The 22,911-nt window shown below is 42.4% G+C and overlaps 1 pseudogene; it reads left to right on the top strand.

The window, feature by feature from the left end:
* The first annotated feature begins 1,519 nt into the window (after window positions 1-1,519).
* Window positions 1,520-1,637, top strand: LOC124712745 (annotated as a pseudogene).
* The last annotated feature ends 21,274 nt before the right edge of the window (window positions 1,638-22,911 follow it).

The following is a 22,911-nucleotide window of genomic DNA, read 5'->3' as shown; positions in this document are numbered from 1 at the left end:
CGTTTGATGACCTACAAATTACTTATTTCTTAATGGCGACTCTCTCAGTCGTTATATGGTCTCCACGTTCAGGAGAGTGGATGCTTTTCTGCCGTAAATAAATAAATGTAGGCTGCGCAGAAAAGAATCAAAATGAAGGTGGTATACGAACTGGGAACACCTAATTCTACAACTTTATGATGGTGAAGTTTTTTATCTGTTGACAGTTGACTGATTTTTGGTTCTGCACTCGCCCTTTCTGAGCCATGTTCCGGGTACGATTTCAAAGCATGTTCAACAGCTCGAATATCACAGTAACTACAAGTGCCCACTCTAGGGTACCCGAAACAGACGTTAAATTGTGTATTGAAAATAAGTATATATTTCTCATACGACACAGATTGACTAGGGCATGAATTCTTAAATAACTCACACATCTTACTGGTGTATAGATCTGGTGGGAAATATACTTTCTTAGAGGTTTTCAAACTGTAATGGCTTCGTTCTGCGTCATGTGCCTCGGATGTCACACCATTTTTCAGATAACGTTTTATTACTTCAAATTTTTTTAGATATTCGATAAAAATATGCAAAGGCTTTAGAACAAACATTTACTTCAGTGACAGAATTCTCCGTCTTCACTGTTACACGATATGAATAACTGTTGTCACGAAATTTAGCTTCATTTTCTGGTTTCCTAGGTCTCCTATGCGATATACTATTTACATTAATACCTTTTTTCAGATAACGTTTTATTATTTGTAATTTTTTTTAGATTTCCATGAAAATATGCAAAGGCTTTACATCAAACATTTACTTCACTCTTACACGATATGAATAACTGTTGCCACGAAATTTAGCTTCATTTTCTGGTTGCCTAGGTCTCCTTTGCGATATGCTATTTACATTAATTAGGCCTGCCAAGTAAGCATTCTGCTCATTCACAATCATTTTGTTATAATTAGATATAATATACCCATGTTCTGCGTCAGTGGTACTCTGAAAACACTCCAATCTGGAACATTTACAATCTGGCCCTAATTCATGCGTGTATGATAAAAGTTTTTTCTCCCGTCGGGCCGGCCGCTGTGGCCTAGCGGCTCCAGTCCGTAATCGCGATACTGCTACGGTGGCAAGTTCGAATCCTGCCTCGGGCATGGATGTGTGTGATATCCTTAGGTTAGTTAGGTTTAAATAGTTCTAAGTCTAGGGGACTGATGACCTGAGATGTTAACTCCCATAGTGTTTAAAGCCATTTGAACCATTTCTCACGTCGGAAAGTCGATCTGTCGTCTTCCTTTTCTTCGTTGAGTGAAGATGATACTTTCCTCATCTTCATTTACCATCTTCACTTCCACAGTTCATATAAAATGTAAATCAAACTAAACAATTCACACAACAAACAAAGCACTTACTTAACCTTTCCAACAGCACATACTCAACATGTAATAATCATAGACAGTAAACAACAGCTGCTATCACTGCTGCCAACTGACTAACCTCCTTTTTTCCTAGTTTCACACTGACTTACCTCCTTTTTGCCGACGGCCTTGTTTCAGTGGTAACACCGGTTCCCGTCAGATCACCGAAGTTAAGCGCTGGCGGGCTGGGCTAGCATTTGGATGGGTGACCATTCGGTCTGCCGAGCGCTGTTGGCAAGCGGGGTTCACTCAGCCCTTGTGAGGCAAACTTAGAAGCTACTTGATTGAGAAGTAGCGGCTCCGGTCTCGGAAACTGACATACGGCCGTGAGAGCGATGTGCTGACCATATACCGCTCCACATCCGCATCCAGTGACGCCTGTGGCCTGACGATGACACGGCGGCCGGTCGGTACCGTTGGGCCTTCATGGCCTGTTCGGATGGAATTTAGTTTAGTCACCTCCTTGTCCCGTGGACGCTATATTTTTAAACCGCTGTAACTTTGGGACTATCCCCCTTCTTTCCATGAAAAAAAACTAATAGAAGCGGCTTGTTGAAAGCTTTCTGATACTGTAATAATCTAAAATTTCATTTTTTTGACTTAACCCCTTATTCCTATGGACTCTTCATATGCCATACGACACTCATTGTAAAGCCTCGACTTGTACACTAGGGCGAACAATAAGGAACACACAATGCGATCACCAGAAGAATGCGTACCTCTAACACTACTGTAACACAATTCGAATTTTTTTCGCCTAGTCATTAAACATGCTCATTCGTCATACTGCCAGGCATAATTTCCATGTCTTTTACATGTGAAATATATCACTGGAAATGACTTCAGATAACATATATTACGACCTGATAAATTACCGTGAGACCACTGATTTTAATACATGCCAAATAATCTTCCTTAGCACATCCTCTGAACTCATCCAACCTAATTAACTTACCTCAAACACCACTTTCCAATGGCTCTGCCTGATCAGTCTGCCTGTCATTGAGTAATACTTGAAGGAATTACAACCAGAAAAAATAGTTTTTTCTTCAATCGACCAACTGCACTCTATGGCAGCCCACGACATTGATCGATTTTTCTAGTCACTTCTGACGCCAGTTGTAATGGAGTCAGAGAAGTCCTGAGTGATGCTGACCTCATTGTCAGCCGTGATCGCTCATTACCTCCTTAGCTCACCTGTGCTAACTCTTCTTTTCCTATTTGCTTCTGTTTCCTTTCAGTAATCACTGACGCAGCCCCTTGTGGATATAACACTGGAATTTCATGACGTTTTTGCGTTTCCGCTACTGCTACGGAAGACTGCACAACTGACTTGTTTACTTCTTTATTTCTGTCCATCACTATGTCGCATGATACCACTGATTCCGTTGCCTCGCTACTGCTTTCTGTACGATACTCAATACACTGTTTCAATTCTGTACGAAGGTGTTCACACGGTTTCTGATTTTTCGACAGTATGTTTTCAACGCGTGTGTCGAATCTTTTTAATGCGACTCGAGTTACACGTTTTCTGCCATTGAGCTCTTCCACGGTTTGTTGCGCCTTACTAGACGTCTTATGTGCTAGATTATTAACTCTTTGATTAACATTAGACACTGCATCCTACACCTGGTCAACGACAGAACGCCTCTTTTTCTGGTCAGCCATTAACGGTTGTATAAGCTCGCGCGATTCTCTCGCCTCTCTCCGTATTTCAGTAAACTGTTCATTAATTTCCGTTTGTAATTTTGCTGATCTTCGCGGACTTTTTTGAATCCAGCATATGTTTCAAATTTGAAACCATTTAAGGCAGCACTGGTTGCCGATAACCCTGCATCTGTTGCTGTTTTTAAATTCGCCGTTTCGGTCTTTAGATCCGCCGTTCCAGTTTTCAAGTCTGCTAACTCTGTATTTGATTCACGGTTTAAGTCTGCTAACCCTGCATGCCTCCCCCATGAACCATGGACCTTACAGCTGGTAGGGAGGCTTGCGTCCCTCAGCGATACAGATAGCCGTACCGTAGGTGCAACCACAACGGAGGGGTATCTGTTGAGAGGCCAGACAAACGGGTGGATCCTGAAGAGGAGCAGCAGCCTTTTCAGTAGTTGCAGGGCCAACAGTCTGGATGATTGACTGATCAGGCCTTGTAACACTCACCAAAACGGCCTTCCAGTGCTGGTACTGCGACCGGCTGAAAGCAAGGGGAAACTACAGCTTTACTGTATAGTTAACTGATGATGGCGTCCCCTTGGATAAAATATTCCGGAGATTAAAGTCACCCATTCGGATCACCTGGCGTGGACTACTCAGGAGGACGTCGTTATCAGGTGAAAGAAAACTGGCGTTCTACGTATCGGATCGTGGAGTGTTAGATATCTTAATCGGGCAGGTAGGTTAGAATATTTAAAAAGGGATACGGATAGGTTAAAGTTAGATATAGTGGGAATTATTGAAGTTCGGTGGCAGGAGGAACAAAACTTCTGGTGAGGTGAATACACGGTTATAAATACAAAATCAGATAGGGGTAATGTAGGAGTTGTTTTAATAATGAATAAAAAAATAGGAGTACGGGTAAGCTACTACAAATACCATAGTTAACGCATTATTGTGGCCAAGATAGACACGAAGCCCACGCCTAACACAGTAGTAGAAGTTTATATGCCAACTAGCTCCGCAGATGACGAAGAGATTGATGAAATCTGTGATTAGATAAAAGAAATTATTCAGATAGTGAAGGGAGACGAAAATTTAATAGGCATTGGTGACTGGAATTCAGTAGTAGGAAAAGGAATAGAAGGAAATGTTGTAGGTGAATGTGGAATGAGGGGTAAGAAATGAAAGAGGAAGCCGACTGGTAGAAATTTGCACAGAGCGTAACTTAATCATAGCTGACACTTGGTTCAAGAATCATGAAAGAAGGTTGTTTACATGGAAGAGGCCTGGCGATACTGGAAGGTTTCAGATAGATTATAAAATGGTAAGACAGAGATTTAGGAACCAGGTTTAAAATTGTAAGACATTTCCAGGAGCATATGTGGACTCTGATCACAATCTATTGGTTATGAACTGTAGGTTAAAACTGAACAAATAGCAAAAAGGAGGGAATCTATGGAGAAGGGACCTGGATAAACTGACAGAACCAGAGATTGTAGAGTGTTTCAGGGATTGGGAAACGAAAGACAGGAATGGGGAAAAGAAATACAGTAGACGAAGAATGGGTAGCTCTGAGGGATGAAACAGTGAAGGCAGCAGAGGATGAAGTAGGTAAAAGACGAGGGCTAGGAGAAATCCTTGGGTAACAGAAGATATATTGAATTTAATTGATAAAAGGAGAAAATATGAAAATGCAGTTAATGAAGCAAGCAAAAAGGAATACAAACGTCTCAAAAATGATATCGACAGGAAGTGCAAAATGGCTACGCAGGGATGTCTAGAGGACAAATGTAAGGATGTAGAGGCTTATCTCACTAGGGGTAAGATAGATACTGCCTAAAGCAAAATTAAAGACACCTTTACAGGAAAGAGAACCACATGTATGAATATCAAGAGCTCAGATGGAAATCCAGTTCTAAGCAAAGAAGGGAAAGCAGAAAGGGGGAAGGACTATATAGAGGGCCTATAAAGGGTGATGTACTTGAGAACAATTTTATAGAAGTGGAAGAGGATGTAGATGACGATGAAATGGGAGATTTAATACTGCGTGAAGAGTTTGACAGAACACTAAAACAGCTAAGTCGAAACAAGGCCCCGGGAGTAGACAATATTCCATTAGAACTTCTGATAGCCTTGGGAGAGCCAGCCAGCCCTGACAAAACTCTCCCATCTGGTGAGCAAGATGTATGAGACAGGTGAAATACCATCCGACTTGAAGAAGAAGATAATAATTCCAATCCCAAAGAAAGCAGGTGTTGACAGATGTGAAAATTACCGAACTCTCAGTTTAATAACTCATGGTTGCAAAATACTAAACCGAATTCTTTACAGACGAATGGAAAAGCTGGTAGAAGCCGACCTCGGGGTAGATCAATTCTGATTCCGTAGAAATGTTGGAACACGTGAGGCAATACTAACCCTAGGACTTGTCTTAGAAGATAGATTAAGGTTAGATAAACCTACGTTTCTAGCATTTGTAGATTCAGAGAAATCTTTTGAAAATGTTGGCTGAAATACTCTCTTTCACATCCTCAAGGTGGCAGGGGTAAAATGCAGGGAGCGAAAGGCTAATTACAATTTGTACAGAAACCAGATGGCAATTATAAATGTCGAGGGGCATGAAAGGGAAGCTGTGGTTTGGAAGGGAGTGAGACAGGGTTGTAGCCTATCCCCAATGTTATTCGATATGTATATTGAGCAAGCAATAAAGGAAACAAAAGAAAAATTCGGAGTAGGAATTAAAATCCATGGAGAAGAAATTAAAACTTTGAGGTTCGCCGATGACATTGTAATTCTATCAGAGACGTCAAAGGACCTGGAAGAGCAGCTGAACGGAATGGGCAATGTCTTGAAAGGAGGCTATAAGATGAACATCAACAAAAGCAAAACGAGTATAATGGAATGTAGTTAAATTAAGTCGTGTGATACTCAGGGAACTAGATTAGGTAATGAGATACTTAAAGTAGTAATGGAGTTTTGTTATTTGGGGAGCAAAATAACTAATGATGGTCGAAGTAGAGACGATGTAAAATGTAGACTGGCAATGGGAAGGGAAGCCTTTCTGAAGCAAATTTGTTAACATCGAGTATCGATTTAAGTGTCAGAAAGTCGTTTCTGAAAGTATTTGTATGGAGTGTAGCCATGTAAGGAAGTGAAACATGGACGATAAATAGTTTGGACAAGAAGAGAATAGAAGCTTTCGAAATGTGGTGCTACAGAAGAGTGCTGGAGATTAGATGAGTAGATCACATAACTAATGAGGAGATATTGAATGGAATTGCGGAGAAAAGAAATTTATGGCCAACTTGACAATAAGAAGGGATCGGCTGGTAGGACATGTTCTGAGGCATCACGCGATCACCAATTTAGTACTGGAGGGCAACATGGAGGGTAAAAATCGCAGAGGGAGACCTAGAGATGAATACACTACGCAGATTCGGAAGGATGTAGGTTGCTGTAGGCACATGTAGATGAAGCAACTTGCACAGGATAGAGTAGCGTGGAGAGCTACATCAAACCAGGCTCTGGACAACAACAAACCCTGCATTTGTTTCGAGTTTTAAGTCTCCTGACCCTGCATTTGTCTTAAGTTTTCTGTCTGCTAGCCCTACATTTGTCTGCTTTACGACCATCGTGAGTTGCTTCAATATTGCGAACACACTGACCTTTCGCCATCGCCACATGTCACTATTTGATGTAAATTTTGCCGTCGCGTCTTTCACGTACAAGGACTTCTGTACACACTGCGGACGCACTTACACACATTATTTTTGTTGGGAACTGTCCCGTATGATTTAGAATCACAATATTTGGTTCAACGTACTGAAGTTGTTCGTCCTCTGATTCTTCTTCTGACACACTAGCTCCATCATTTGTTTCTTTTTGTGAATTCTCAGACTGTGATACCAATCGTGAAACTACCACCATTCCCTCTGCAGTCGCACTCGATACTTTTTGTTGTACATCAATTCCTGTTCTGTCAAGATCTTCAATCTGCTGTAATCTCCGTTCTTCCGCCATCTCCGATCGTGTAATTGACCTGTGTCTTTCTCGAACTGCGAGAGCTTGCGCTCTCGTCAACATCAAGTTATATGATCTTACACGTTTCAAAAATATCAGTGACAGTTTCTTGGACTATGTACGCATCATTATCAATGCTGTTCACTGTTTGTAGAATTTCATCCCAACTCAACAACGCCGTGAAAAGCTTCGCGCGACCAGCAAGGTCATGCACAAGCTACTTTTACACAAACACAAACGTTATCCTACTTCTTAATACAACTTTTCTACACTTTGAATCAAACATTTACTGTATTCTGACCACTACACATTTACATACATTGGGTAACAGTATTAAATTTTAACTCTATGAAAATTACATAATCCTAAACACAACAATATTAAATTTTAAATAGAAGTTTCTTTACAAAATTATTCTTAGGTTTACGTTATGATGTTGGCCAGTACTAAGATAAATCATATGATACCGGCTCAAAGTTCGGTACTATTTTAGGATACCAATCAAGTCTACAGAGGATTGTTTTGTGACGAGTTCAGGAAAAGATTTCCCAAGGTTGCTCGAGTTTACAGTGGACGCAAGCTGGTGAACCAACAAGTTCATGCCTCCGCACACAGTATTTACCTTAGTTGCGATGAGCTGTCGCCTGCCTTGCTGCTCTCGTCCTCTGAAATTGCTATTAAACTAATTAAACTTCTGCTGAATTTTCCAGCAGAAACCCTCCCTGTGTTTCTAGATATGCGAGGAAACATGAACTCATCCCTAGTCTCAGACTATGGTGATATACATGCGCATGGCTGGAGCAGCGTGCATATTATATTGCCCTCTCAGTTCTCACAAGAACAACTGACTAACTGGCTGGGTCATTTCTCCACAGTTGGAGCTCTACGACGCTACACCTAATTTCTAGCTGGATGTCAGCCGCTGTGAACGCAGTGTTCACACAAATTTCTCCTCTTTGTCGCACAGAGCATTATGCGCCCCATTCTCCACTAGACGCCAGTTCAGAGAAGAGTCTCCTCAAATTCCCGTCTTGTCTTTCTCAGAGCCGTACTCTCTCCCCACCTTGATTCTTTCGTTCTACACATCACGGCTTTTTTCTACCAATAGGAGCTTTCCTCTTATTTTGTGGTAAGTCTCTCTACCATTCGCAAGGGTCCTACCATTAAACTGCGTCAAAATCTTGGCACTTTACTCCTTCCAATTGCGTTTCCACCAATCGGACGTTTTGTGCTCGCTCCAGACGCCTAAAAAGTTACATGAGTCTATCACGTGTGTACCGCTCGCAGTTCACGTGATCGAATGCGGCACTCGTTTTCTTCGTATCCATTTGGAATTCTGAAATGCAGTTTTCTAAAGCTTTTTCTGTCCTCCTCCTGGGGGTTTGGCCCGTTACTCTCTCTCCCGTCTGAGTCACCTGGTCAGTCAGTCGTTGACTCTCACTGCTTGTTCCACCTTCTGCTCATAGACATGCATTATATAGGATCGGTGTGTTAGTACTGTCAATTTAGTGTCATCACTTTTTGCATTACATACTCATAGGCAAATTTCCTCATTACCACCAAATTAAGTTAGGTGTCATATTCACCTTCCCATTATGATGTACAAAGTTCTTATGTAAGGTGCGAAACTGACCTTCATTTAATACGCCACTTTACACCTTCTGCGAAACTGCAGAAAGACTTTGCACGCTCTGGCCTGCCACGTGGCACTACCAAGAGAGAAAACCATTGTGTTCAATGTATGGTTCTGATGCATCGTTCTAATTTTGGAGCAGCAGTTTTAGGAGCAGTTGCCACAACAGTGACTCAATGAGCTGTTATAAATCGACTACTTCAAGACTCCGACACAGGCGTCCTGTAGCGTGTATTCCACTGACCCCAAACCCCATCATTTGCGACCTCAGTGGTGTCTAGCGAGAGCTCACTGGATGGCAGGGTGGACATCTGTTGTGATATCTTATGAAAGCTGGTTCTGCCTCGGTGCCATTGATGGCCTTGTGTTCGTTAGAAGGAGGCCAGCTGAGAGCCTGAAACCAACCTGTCTGCTAGGTACAAACACTGAACCTACACCTGGAGTTATGGTCTGGGGTGCGATTTCATATGACGTCAGGAGCACTCCCACTGTTATCCCACGTACCCTGACTACAAGTTTGTACGTCAATCTGGTGATCCGGCTTGTTGCACTCCCATTGATGAACAGCATTCCAGGTGGCGTTTTCCAACAGGCTGTCGCTTCCCCACATAGCGCAGTTGTAACCCAACATGCTCCACAGAATGTCTCCAATCGAACTCATATGGAACATCATCGAACGATACTCCTGCATCATCCACAAACAGCATCAACTGTCCCCTTATTGATCGACCAGGTACCTTAGTCATGAAACTCCATTCCACAAACTGATTTCTGGCACCAGTTCAACATGATGCATGCCACGTTTTCATGCTTTCATTCATCATTCTGTTGGTTACACCGGATATTGATGTAATTGCGTTTCACATTTGCAATTGCTTATCTCGTGTTTACATTAATCTGTGATCTTGCAACGGTAAGTACTTAACTATTCAACCTATACAAGTGTATTCCCGAAATTTCATTACCCTACATTGGTAGTTCTCTGGGGAAGCCCGTGCGTTGGCACAGGGGAAGCGGGCAACCAGTAGCGACCAACTAGTTATTGACTAATTGACTATTAGGTTGGAGAAGCGTAGATACAGTGTTCGCAGGAGGCCGGCAACAGAGGCCAGCGACACCTATTGGGATGGCAAGCGAAGAGGTGCAGGTGTCAGCGTTTCCCACAGTTGGGCAAAAAGCGGCAACCTCGCTGGAGGTGGGTAGTTCGACTCTGTGCAGCGTAAAGAGGCACGCTTCTGCTCTCGTAACGGCCGTCGTTACGGGCTGTCATGCCACCTCAGCAATGAAAGGCCGTGGCCGACGAGTCGCTAAATTGGCGGTGGCAGACACTGACGGCCTCGGTAGGTGGAGTCCGGAGGACAGCCGGCCATCCAGACCGCGGCCCGCTAAGCGCGGTTGAGATGACTCTAACAGTCGATCATTACTCCAGGGCCCAGGTAGCGATTGCAGAGCCTCTACATGGCGCAATTTCTGAGCTCGCGGATGTCGACGAGCAGCTTGATTTCGCCCACAGAACCCAATTGTGCCCGCGCCTCTACAGCGGTACATATAGTGCCCTCCGCCATATACTACATTGCGGCTTACAAACTATAGCTATAGATGTACACTGAAGAGCCATTAAACTAGTATAGACTTGCGTATTCAAATACAGATATATATAAACAGGCAGAATACGGTGCTGCGGTCGGCAACGCCTATGTAAGACAAGTGTCTGGGGCAGTCGTCAGGTCCTTTACTGCTGCTATAATAGGAGGCTACCAAGATCTAAGTGAATGTGAACGACGTGTTATAGTCGGCGCACGACCAATGAAGTGAGGATATTCCCGTACGACCATTTCACGAGTGTACCGTGAATATCAGGAGTCCGGTAAAACATCAAATCTCCGACATCGCTGCGTCCGGAGAAATTTCCTACAAGAATGGAATCAACGACGGCAGAAGAGAATCGTTCAAAGTCACAGAAGTGCAACCCTTCCGCAAATTGCTCCACATTTCAATGCTGGGCCCTCAACAAGTGTCAGCGTGCGAACTACTTAAGGAATCATCATCGATATGGGGTTTCGGAAGTGGAGGACCACTGGTATACCCTTGAAAACTACACGACACAAAGCTGTACGCGTCCCCTGGACCCGCCGATACCGACGTATGACTTTTTATGACTGGAAACATGTTGCTAGGTTGGACGAGTCTCGTTTCAAATTGTACGGAGCGGATGGACGTATTTGAGTATGGAAACAAGCTCATGAATCCTTGAACTCTGCATGCGAGCATGGGAATGTTCAATGTGGTGAAGGTCTGTAATGGCGTCGGGCGGGTGCAGCTGGAGTGATATGGGACCCCTGATACGTCTAGATGCGGCTCTGACAGGTGACACGCACGTAAGCATCCAGTTTGACCACCTGCATCCGTTGATGTCCATTTGCATTGCGCCGGACTTCGGCAATTCCAGCAGGATAATGCGACACCCCACACGTCCATAACTGGTACAGAGTGGCTCCAGGAACACTCTTCTGAGTTTAAACACTTTTGCAGGCCACCAAACTCCCCAGACATGAACATTACTGAGCAAATCTGAGATGAAATTTTAAACATTTTTATTGGCCGAGATCGAGCAACTGTACGTTGTTTAATTACCGGATGTATATACAGCCACATCGGTTGTTTGTCAGTTGACCACCCTTTCGTAGTGCTGTGTGATGCTGCTGTTGCCCCTAAGCAAACTTGCGGCTGTCATTGATTCCATGGAATATTTGATCCAGTTGACAAACTCGTTATACCTCAACATTTTTTTTCTGTGACAATTCTATTTGACGAGAGCACTTTTGCTCAGACGTTTTCACCACTAGTGTGATTACATGTAATCAATGTAATTTTTTATTCCGATTAAGATTACTCTAGTGCAATCGAAACGACAGTCAATTGACAAACAAAATTTGTGCAACCGATATGGCTGTATATACATCCTGTAATTATATCTGAGATGCCTTGCAATGTGCTTTTCAGAAGAGATCTCCTTCCCTCGTACTGTTACGAATTTATGGACAACCCGCAGGATTCTTGGTGTCAATTCCCTCCAACACTACATCAGACATTAGTCGAGTCCACGCCACGTCGTGTTGCGGCACCTCTGATATAAGGCAGGTCTATCAGTTTATTTGGCTCTTGAGTGTAGATGTGCAGCAAGACATGACCAGCGCTTTAGTTTCATACGAAAAATGTACACGATCCAGTCACTTTAAAGTGACCACGGAGTATGTTCGACGTCAAGTTGGAACAACCTCTCACAGACAACAGGTGGCAGCACTAACAGTGGAGGATATACAAAGCGTGTTAGGGGGGACGCGGAAAACAGTGCAAACAATGCGGAAACGGAGTGATTCATATGACGTACACGATCATTGGCTTTCGGGCCAAAGGTCTAAGCATTTTCGAGACGGCTAAATTCGTAAGCTGTTCACCTGCTGGCGTGGTTAAACGATTCTGTGCATGGAAAAATGATGTATCCAAAAGCGCCCCGCGGCACCTGTAGTGTATCACGGAGATAAATTACAGGGCTGAACGACGGCTGCGGAGACGCGTACGGGCCAATAGACGTGCAACTGCTGAGCAACTAACCACTCAGACAAACCACGGGGCTACCAACTGTGTCTGCTCAACGATCGCCTGGTTCATGCACCCATGCTGACTACTGTTCATTGGTGACGAAAGCTGAAATTTTCACGCCAATTCCGTAACAGGAGTCCACCGAGTGACGACAGGTGACCTTTTAACACGAATTACTTTTTATGATCCATCAACGTGAAACGTCCAAAGGAAACATCCTGCAGGAATCGCGCGGGAGGGTCCAGGTCAAAGGAGGTAGCTTTGTGGCCTGGAGAGTGTTTTCGTGGCATTTCTTGGGGGATATCATCATTATGCAAGGTACAATGGACCAACAAAAGTATGTATCTATTCTTGCGGACCATGTCCACCCCGTATCTACTTGCAGGACATTGCAAAGTGTCAGACAGCTCGCACTATATGTGCATGGTTCCAACATCATCAGAATGAGTTTACCGTACTTCCCTGGTCACCAAACTCCCGGGATTTAAACCCACTCGAGAATATGTGGCTATTCACGGCATGACTCTTCAACCAAGAGACATAACGCAGCAGGCTGTAACAGTGCAGTCGGTATGGATTCACATCCATGTCGGTATCTTCCAGAACCTCATTGACTCTCATCCTGCACGTCTCGCACCGGACCGCGTTGCAGAAGGCTTCTGATAAGTGGTCGCGGAAACGTGACAGTGCAGTGTATATATATATATATATATATATATATATATATATATATATATATATATATATATATATATATATATATATATATATATATGTATATATATTTGATGGTTCTAAATTGTCACTGCAACTAATCAAGGCTGCTGATGTAACAATACGACGAAGAAATCATGTCCTGTAATATATCGTTCTCGTTATATATACAGGGTGACAATTATTGAACTATATGAAATAAAATCGTCATAACTTCTGAGAAACGGTTAGCGTTAGCACGTTCAAACGGCACTCTTGGCCGTTGGGCATAATGGGAATTAGCATGCGTAGTATGGTCTGATTAAGCGACGAGGCTCAAATTCTTTTGGAACAGTTCGTCAATAAGAAAACTTGGCGCATTTTGGGGTCTGAGAATCTGCGACTCGCGATCGAGAAGTCTCTTCACCCTCACATGGTGACTGTGTGGTGAGCAATGTCCAGTCACGGAATAATCGGTGCGATGTTCATTGATGACATGATAACTACTGTGGTGTGGTCCCTAAGGACACACCGAAATTACAATCGAAATCAGTTGTAGGTGCCACACACTTCTTTATTACAAATACTTTGCTCATAATACATTTACAGTAACCATATATTATAGAACACAAAAATCATTTAAGATATCTGCCACATATCGTTTTCTTTCAACCACTTACATTATTTTAAATCAAGTCCATGGACCCATAATTAATTCAATATGACTGACATATGAACGACACCTACTTCATCACTTACGTGGAAACTCTTATCTGTCTTTTCAGCACATCCAAGTTCGGAATTCAACAGACAGTAATGTTCTAAGGCTTCTTTGGCTAAATTTTCATAATTTGAAAACAATATTCATAAAAGTATCCTTCGTAAAACATGAGTAACTTAACTAGCTCAGATAAACGTTCTGGGTTCCACAAACACCAATATTTTTAAGTTTTATTCGGGCAACTTTTCATTAAATGAAACACTAGTCATAAAAACGTTATTAAGATAAATGTGGCTGACATAATCAACCCAGTGTTCAACAGACAGTAATGTCTTAAGGCTTCCTTGGCCAACTGATCATAATTCAAACACAGTATTCATAAAAGCATGCTCGTAAAATATGACTAACATAACTATCCCAGTCAAAAGTTATGAGTTCAACAAACACCAAAATTTTAGGGTTTACTCAGCCAACGTTTCACTAACTAATACAATGTTCATAAAATCCTGATTCATAAAATATGACTAACATCAAGGTTCTGAGCTCAAAAAGTTCTAAAATTTTTAAAGTTTACTCGGCCAACCTCAGATTAATTAGAACAATACTATTTGCATATACCAGGTTCGTAAGATTTCAGTACCTGACTATAACGAGAAGATCTTCCCAAGAAAAACTTAACAGGAGCTGCTTCCACTCTACATGAGAATTAGTGATGGACGCGAGCATACCAAATGATTTTTTAAGCAATACAGGATATCCACGGGACAAGAAATGAAATAAAAAGGAACTCAACTTTGCACTGCGATTGAGCTTCAGAAACCGTAACTCTCCACTGAAAGGATTGAATTACAGGCCAGTATCAATATAACCCGTGACGTGGGGGGAGGGGGGGGGGGTGGCAGGGTTTTAAAGCCTTAAATATCACTCTGCGGCGGTGGCAGTCCGATTCCAGTTTGCTCACGTCAACCACTGCCAGATATTCACACCATAAAACATCTGCGACAGACAATATTCTGAAGCATGAGATACACAATCCTATCTGCACAACTAGTTATCAATATCTTTCAATGATACTCCACAAATGAAATCAATACAATTAACCTTCGTGGCTTACTTGGGTAGTCACGGCTCTTAAAATAATGGCATAAAAGAATAGCAAGAATAATCTCAGCGCACATTTAAAAGCCAGAGTAAAATAATGACATAACAAGTACACTGGGAAATAATATTTCAGCGCAGCTTGGAACGCCAAACACAGACTTACGCACTACTTAGTTACACTTCTAGCTGTGTGTTTAGCCATGCTTCGTATCTGTTTGGTGGGTGTCGTTACACTTCCTTAACTGCCGTCAAGGTATGAAGCGATGACACCAAATTCAATGATATGCTATTGGAACAATTCGAAATGGTTTTTAGTATACTGGAGTATTTAGTTAACATGAACACCACCCACCGAAGCAACTCGACGACTCCAATCCATTCAGCCTGTGTAACTTATAACCAACTCGACGAACTTGTCCTTCCAACCTCGAGGAAATCCCCGTCACCATGGACAGAAGATCTACATTGGAGCGGTTACACTCGCAATTGCGGCTGGCCACGCTTCTTCGTCATGCCGACACGGCCTCTGGCCGTGCTGCATCCAAACACAGTCCCACGTCTCTCCACCTCACACCGCGGATACCCGCACACCAGCCACAAGCAGAGCGCGCGCACTGCAGTTAAAATCCCCCGCCGCCAAAGATGTGAAGAAGACAAATAAGAATCGAAGGAGACTCAACGATGAAAAGACAGTCGATGGAAACTGGCGCCAGCAATGCACCAGTTCAACTACCTAACAGTACGTTAAGGTTTTTGAAGTTGATTTCATCCCCATAACACAAACTGACCCTGATTTCGGAAAGATGTGGTAGATGCAAGACGGGCAGGACACCGTCGAAGCAGGAGAGTGTTTCATGTCCTGGAGGAGCAGTTTGGAGACCGCATTCTTGCTCTGTGGTACGAGAGGCTAATGGCATGGGCCTCGATTGGCTGCCATATTCTCCGGATATCAATACATGCGACTCATTTTTGTGGGGCTATTTTAAAGACAATGTGTACAGCAATAACCCCATAACCATCGCTCAGCTGGAGACAGCCATACAGGAGGTTATCGACAGCATCGATGTTCTGATACTTCAGTGACTCATGCATAATTTCGCTATTCGTATGCGCCACATCATCTCATGATGGCAGGCATATCGAACTTAATATAACCGAAATCCGAATATCTGTAGTAACGTTTACGTGTCGAATGAAGTGTGTGCACGTCGTAGTTTGTAATTAATTCACGCTTCTTTTCTAATAGTTTAATAACTGTGACCTTGTACATGATAAAGTAATATTTTGCACCTACCAGCAATTGTTACGTAAACGAGGGATATCAATCTACTGAAATCTGTAAGCTGTTAAAGTTAAAAACAACTAAAAATGTGAGAACGAGACCTGTTAAAGAGAAAACGAGGCGTACGTTATTTACACACCACATTTCACACTTTCTCTTCTTCCATCGACAATTCGTACATTGTACCACTGTTATACTGGTGATTAGCATTGGACCAAGTTACCCCACTACTAGTTTCTTATAAATGTAGTAACTACAGAATTCACTTTCACATTTTACTAGCACTGTTCCATCTAGAAAATGCAGGTGAGCCGATTACAATTCCCTATTTATTTTACTCCTCCTGTAACGAGTAAATGTTATTTTGAAGGCCATAATTTCCTATTTTAAAAGTTACTCACTTTTCGTACACAAGAATTTCTTAAAGGGTATAACGTGAATTCAGACGCAGCTTTTATATCTGTCTATAATTCCTACGACAACCACATCCATCAAAGACATTACCAACGTAGTCATCTAGGCCGCTACTCACAAATACAAAGTTGCAGTACCATCTGGTTTTTCTACTGTGTTCCGCATTTACGATAATTAAAGCCATTATCTAGAAGTCAATCACTTTCACTTTCCAATGCTTTCCGCTGCATTTTAATACCTGTCTGTATTCTCATATAGTGGTGACATTTCGGTTTGTACTCGTGTGATCTGCTGATGCAGCAAAGTGGCGTTGCTAGGAAGCGTCCTTCCCGGTCGCTGGTCAGGCAAGGTCCCAAGTGGCGGATTGCACCATGCCTCAGTATCATGGTCGTTTGTGCATTTCACAGGTCGTGGCCCTAATTTTCTGCGTTCCAACTTTAGCTAGTACAGTCATAAATCATTCCAGTTACCACTAACGAAGCTACTTCTGACTCATCATTTCTTACACTTTCGGTTCCAATACTGTGAATCTAATCTATGCGATAACATTTTACACTGGCTCTTTCTGCAATTCTTCGGTCAGAAACCCACTGAGAACACTTTTGTAAACATAGTTTCAAAACTAACTGCGTCCAAAGCCGCAGTACAGCTGCAAGATGTAAGTGGATATTAAGTCTGATACACAATCTTCCGGCATGGTACATTTCCAGCCTGCATTGCTTCAAATTTTGTTTCACCGTTAGACCAGCTATTAGGACACATACAATCCATCAGCTAGTGGGAAAGAAATCTCAGCAAAAATATTCATATTGTCCGAAATTATACAAATATTCTGGAAATAATTCAACAAAAAACGAGAAATGAGAGTGGCATTTTAGTAAAACAGGCAACTCCATTGGTGAATGCCACAAACGAAACTGTATCACTTCCTAAACAATCAAGCAGAAAACGTGTTCCCCATACAAAATTTTGTACACCGTATTGAAATTTCTTCAGCCGACTAAGACATAGTAATATATGCGTCTTGTGTAGCACCATAACGTCACAATGGGGGCAGTTAGTATCAGGCGTCATTTAGGGTTCGATATTAGGTCATACAGTCCTTTCACCATACATAAATGATGCATCAGCAGTTTTGGCCTACTGAAAATATCGCATCTACGCTGATGATTTCCAGTTGTATCTAAGTGGAAAACAAATGAATCTGAAGAGAGCTATTCAGAATCCCAATACCGATCTTTGTGCGCTCTCAAAATGGGCTCAGGACATAGGATTAAAGCCCAACCCATACGAAAACCAAGGAGCAGCCGTTCCTAATTAGCCGTAAGTATCGGGATTCCTTATCATCCTTCAACCCAAATGGGACAAATATCAACTTCAGTCTGTCAGCAAAGAGTATAGGAGTAATAATAGACGAATATCTACATTGGGTTGTGCACATAATTTCAGTGTGCAAGCAGGCATCAGCATCTCTCCATCCCCTATAAAAATATAAAAAGCTATTCCCTCTTGCTTAATAAAGAAATTTGTGCGAACACTTCTACATCCAGTTTTCCATTACTACGATGCGATGTTATACTGCAAGGCATTAATCAGGAAAGATCACGACAGTGGTAATGGTTATGAATGCCTGTCTTGACTAGATCTGTGGTGTTCGATTCTTTGCTCACATTTAACCATAATATGCACAGCTATCCTGGCTACGTGCAGACAAGCACTGAGATTTTTATACCTTCCACCATATCTGCCGTCTTACCAACATACACGTCCCCCATATCTCTCCTCAACCTTAACGCTCTTGTCTGAACAACATGGCAGAAACAACTGTTCCCGTCAGAGCAAAATGCTTTCTGTCCCACTCGGTTATTCAGCCACTGCGGTCCTTTTCACTAGCAGGAACCAGACTCTGGAATAACCTCCTGCATTGTGTTAAAATACCAAATAACATCTCCAGCTTCAGAAAACAGTTAATGATATACCTAGCAAAGCCAAAAATGGACTGCCATTGTTCCAGTACACTAGTGACCATTGTAAATTCTTCTTCCCTACCAGAACTGCCTCTTTTCTGGGTATTCTAAGCTGATTCAGTCTCCTTAAATTTCCTCTCTCCAGAAATCGTTATGTCAGAAAATATCTATCTTGTACGCCTGTAGTTTCTTTTCATATATGGCACTACCATTGTTGTTATTATTATCATTATTATTATTACTATTGTCAATACTAATGACAGCAACTGCAATAGTAAATGTACTGCCAGCATTAATGGGACATTGTACGTGAAATTCGTTGAAATTTGACATTTTCTGTCTTCTAGGCTATAATGTACTTTGTGCTTTCCTGAACATTTTAGTACATAACACATTAAAATAAGACAATTGTGAGACCTTCAATAATATTTTGAATGTTGACGTGTGACTGTCAAATTTTGCAGCTATGCATATACTGCCACAGTTGAGCAGTCGTATATTGGGAACTACACAATCTGGAAGGCTATGAATTGCTTTGTTTTGTGCCTACTCCTACGTCTCAGGAGTTGGCATTAGGAACAAATCTAAAAACCAATCTGGGTAACCCAAAACTGTCTGATGTTAAGACAATAAAATGTGCTGGAAGACTAACGGACAAAGTAATTGGTGAATTATAGGAATATTATGGGAAGGCCATCAGAAATAACTGTGACAATTTAGAGAAGATGAAACGAGTTGGGTGGAGCACTTTCTTTCAACCAACGGAAAGCATTATTGTGCTTTGTGTCCTCTTCCACCAAACACTCGGTGTAAATATAGGCAAGCTGAATTTTCTGGCACCCTGCATGAATTTACACATAAACATTCTCTCCCTTTGGTAGAAATGGAGGCAATCAAACCTATTTACAAACATTTGGCAAATCCTGAGCTACTAAAGAAGTGTTTACTTGCGAATGAGTCCTTCAGTAATGTCGTGTGGTGACGTATGCCCAAAAATTTATTTGTTGACCTTACGACTCTAAATTTAGCAGTGTCTGACGCTGTAATAACTTTTAATGGTGGGAACTATGAAAGACTTACGATTCTGGAGAAGTTAGAGGTAAGATTTGGACAGAAGACAGCTAAAGGACTGCGGGAACTGGATGAGCTTCGTGTACGTGAAGCAGAGTTAGCTGCTCAGCGAATGAAAGAAGAAACAAAAAAGAAAAGGGAGAGGCCAGTCCTGGAGTGCTGTGACACTGAAGAAGACACAGACTACGGGCCAGGGCAATTCTAGTACATAAAAGACGCAGAAATGTAAGTCTGTTTAAGAATTTGTTGTAAAAAAGTTTCAAACATCAGCACCTCTGAACTACACTTTTTGCAATAAATGACCCGTTTTCTAAAAAAGTACTGATGGTAGAGACATAAAATTTTCACAGCATGCCAAGTGTGAGATTAAACGCATTTGGAACTAGAATAATTAAAATATCCTGAGTATTTGTTTTTATGTTCATTTATTTACAAAATTCTGTCAAAAATTTGAGTGTTTGAAAAAAAATAACATGCCCAAAAATACAATTTTAGCACTAAATCTTGTTCATTGAATCTAGAAAGGTGCATTCAATAATTATGGAAAACTGTAAGTTGGTGTCTTAAAATGTTTCCAAGGTAATGGGTCAGTAAAATTCGATATTACAATATCCTCTTAACTGCAGCTGCAGCAAATGCAGCATCTCTAGGTTTCATATACTCAACAAGTCATTGGAAGTTATCACCAAAAATAATGAGCCACGCTGCCTCTACAGTCGTTCAAAATTGTGAAAGAGTTGTCGGTGCAGGATTTTGTGCACGAATTGACTTGGCGATTATGTCCCATAAATGTTCGATGGGATTCTTGTCGGGCGATCTGGCTGGCTAAATCATTCTCTCGATTTGTCCAGAATGTTCTGAGGAGGCGCATTCTCATAAATAAAGAATTCGAACGTTGTTTGGGAACATAATGAGTGGCTGCAAATGCTCTCCAAGTAGCCGAACATAATCCTTTCCAGCCAATGGTCGGTTCAGTAGGACAAGAGAACCCAGTCCATTCCAGGTAAACAGCAAAAACTATTATGGAGTCACCACTAGCTTGCACAATGCCTTGTAGACAACTTGGGTCCGTGGTTTCGTGGGATCTGCGCCACATTTGAATCCTACCGTCAGATCTTACCAACTGAAATCGGATCTCACCTGACTAGGCCACGATTTTTCAAGTTGGCAAGCGTCAAACCGCTATGTGACGAGCCCAGGAGAGACGTTGCAGGTGATGTCATGATGTCGGCAAAGGAACTCGCGTCGGTTGACTGCTGCCATAGCCCATTAATGCCATATACCATCTTATGGTATTAACGGATGCCTTCGTCTACTGTTGCTAGTCTATTAGCACTGACAATTCTACCTAAACACCGCTGCTCTTGGTCGTTAAATGAAGGCCGTCGGCCGCTGCGTTGTCCGGGCATGGCGGGAGGTAATAACCGACATTTGGTATTCTCACTACAGTCTTGACACTGTGGATCTCAAGATATTGAATACCCTAACGAACTCCAGGCGCCTACCTCCAAGTGCCATTCCACGTTCAAAGTCTGTTAAATCCCGACGTGCGGCCATAATCACTTCAGAAATCTTTCCACATGAACCACCTACGTACAGATGACAGCACTGCCAATACAGTGCCCTTTTATACCTTGTGTGCACAATATTACCCGCCATCTGTTTACGTGCAGTGTATTTTTAGCCACGCAACTGTGGTGCTGAAGCTGAAAGATCAATGTGAAGCCTGCACTGTCTTGTTTCGTTGTGTTTTGTGCGAATTTCATAACGGGCACTATTGTTTCCCAAAGTTCCCGTTCTATTTCCACAAATATCGATGGGCTGTTAGAGATCTGGCCCATTAACTAATGACCAGCCGCTGTAGCCGAGCGGTTCTAGGCGCTTCAGTCTGGAACCACGCGACCGCTGCGGTCGCAGGTTCGAATCCTGCATCTGGCATGGATGTTTGTGATGTCCTTGGGTTAGTTAGGTTTAAGTAGTTCTAAGTTCTAGAGGACTGATGACCTTAGATGTTAAGTCCCATAGTGCTCAGAGCCATTTTTTTCTAGGGGACTGATGACTTCAGATCTTAAGTCCCATAGTGCTCAGAGCCATTTGAACCATTAACTAGTCGCGGTTCTATCCACCTAGATGTCACACAATCTGATAGTAGGGCCCATGGAGGATCCCAACTGGGAATAAATGGGAGGGGGTATCAGTTCCAGGATTCGCATTACAACCCTTGGAAACCTCCTCAAAATCCTGCTCATAACTTCGAGACTGGAAACATACTAATGTACTTCTAGGACATCGCTGTCTTCTGCATGGTTATGGAATTCCGTATTGAGAGCATATGTGCCAACATCTTATTAAAGCATTCTGTGAGTCCATTCGTCTGTGATAGGTTGACAGATGTCACCTCATGGGTGGGGATGTCACAATGTGAAATCACCTCTGCTAGTAGTTTCGACTGGAAAACATTTCCACTATCACAGATGATCACATGAGCTGCTCGTTGCTTCAAAGTGACATTTTTTAAGGAACCTTGCAATTTCCACAGCTTCAACAGTCGATACAGCTTTGGTTACAGTGCAGCAGGTGTGGTAGACTGAGTAGAACATTATCCATCGCTTCCTGTTTGTTGACTTGGAGGGCCTCCCCAAGAGGTCGATTCCTGTTCTGTGAAATGGTGTTGCTGCAGGTGGAATTGGTATCAGATGCCCCGGAGGTAGCTGCGGCATGTGTTTCCATCGCTGACCTTCCTTATGGTGATTCACATATTGTCTAGCAGATCGGTATCTATGTCTGATGCAGACTATACTCTTCACGAATCCCAGGTAAGCAAATATTGGAACATTGTGGGCAAAATTTAGGATTGCTGGTCGTACATGAACTGGTATTTCTTTCTCAATAGATCCTATTTCCTCTTATACACCGTCTAGTTCATTAACAGAAATTTTCCTTTGCTGAGATAGACATTTTAAAGTTTTCTCAGAAATGCTGGATCGCCCCCTATTCAGCAGTAATATCGTCCAGTGCAGCAATGTCTGAGATCTCATCTATGCTGCTGTGTTCCGCCACTGGATTCTTTCAGAGGCATTCGGCGTCCCTCTGTTCGTATCTGTTTTTATACATCACTGTGATGTCATACTTCTGAAGGCTCATTGTCCATCTCGCCAGTAAACCCGACGGATCCTTCAAACTAGTCAGACAGCGCAGACAGAGACGCTTATTATGTCCCTCAACGTAGGTTAGGGAGAGTCCTAAGGCATGTCAGAGGCGGCTTCCCTACGGGGGACAACCCTGTTAGGAAACAGATCAGAAGGGAAGGTAGATCTTTTAAGCCCTGGTGCCAAACTACCTAGACGAAGATA

Source organism: Schistocerca piceifrons, chromosome 8 (genome assembly GCF_021461385.2).
Source record: "Schistocerca piceifrons isolate TAMUIC-IGC-003096 chromosome 8, iqSchPice1.1, whole genome shotgun sequence".
Classification (NCBI taxonomy): Eukaryota; Metazoa; Arthropoda; class Insecta; order Orthoptera; family Acrididae; genus Schistocerca; species Schistocerca piceifrons.
Note: the sequence above shows the minus strand (reverse complement) of the source record. Positions and strands in the feature narration are given on the sequence as shown.